The 979-nt window shown below is 37.0% G+C and overlaps 1 pseudogene; it reads left to right on the top strand.

Moving 5' to 3' along the window:
* The first annotated feature begins 300 nt into the window (after positions 1-300).
* Positions 301-706, top strand: LOC118722123 (annotated as a pseudogene).
* Positions 707-979: the final 273 nt, after the last annotated feature.

The raw sequence follows: 979 nt of genomic DNA, 5'->3' as shown, positions 1-979 counted from the left end.
CCACAGTAGCCATCCTAACAGGTGTAAAGTGATCTCTCATGTGGCTTCCGTTTGCATTTCCCTGATGATTATTGATATTGAGTATTCCTTTTCATGTGCTTGTTTGCCCTCCGTATGTCCTCTTCAGAAAAAAAAAAAAATCTATTTGGATCCTGATGACCATTATTTTCATGAAAAAGAAACTGTCCCAGAGTGTGTATAGTATTTTCAAAATACATCTGCTTGATTTTCAAACAGTGATTTAAAAACTAAAATAGGACAATACCTCACAGTCTTTCTTTCCAACATGTGCCCAGCATAATGGCTCCCAAAGAGAAGGGTGGCAAGAAGAAGAACTACTCTGCCATCAAGAAGGTAATAACCTGAGAATACACCATCAATATTCACTAGAACATTCATGGAGTGGGTTTCAAGAAGCATGCCTTTCAGCCACTCAAAGAGAGCCAGAAATTTTCCATGAGGGAGATGGGAACTCCAGATGTGTGCATTGACACCAGACTCAACAAAGCTGTCTGGGCAAAATGATATGGAATGTCCCATTTCATATCCAGGTGTGGTTGTCCAGAAAAACATAGTGAGGATGAAGATTCACCAAACAAGCTCTATACTTTGGTCACCTATGTACCTGTCACCACTTTTAAAAATATACAAACAGTTAATGAGAATAAGAACTGACTGCTAATTGTCAAATAAAGTTATAAATCTGTGAAATGAATGAATGAATGAATAAATAAATAAATAAATAAATAAATAAATAAATAAAATAAAATAAAAACTAGCTAAAACAGGAGCCCCACTTCTTGAGTTGTCATCACATTCCAATAATGTTCCTGTTTGGGGAAATAGGCTATTTCCTTCAGTTCTTCATAATGTAGGCAGATGTTTCACCTCCATCTGCTGTGGCCCATGTTGGCTTGCTCAGAGTTGTGTGTTGATTTTAATTTTGCCAAGATTATTGTAGTTGCGCTGAAGCTGGATG

This window comes from Pipistrellus kuhlii, unplaced genomic scaffold (genome assembly GCF_014108245.1).
Source record: "Pipistrellus kuhlii isolate mPipKuh1 unplaced genomic scaffold, mPipKuh1.p scaffold_m20_p_19, whole genome shotgun sequence".
Classification (NCBI taxonomy): domain Eukaryota; kingdom Metazoa; phylum Chordata; class Mammalia; order Chiroptera; family Vespertilionidae; genus Pipistrellus; species Pipistrellus kuhlii.
Note: the sequence above shows the minus strand (reverse complement) of the source record. Positions and strands in the feature narration are given on the sequence as shown.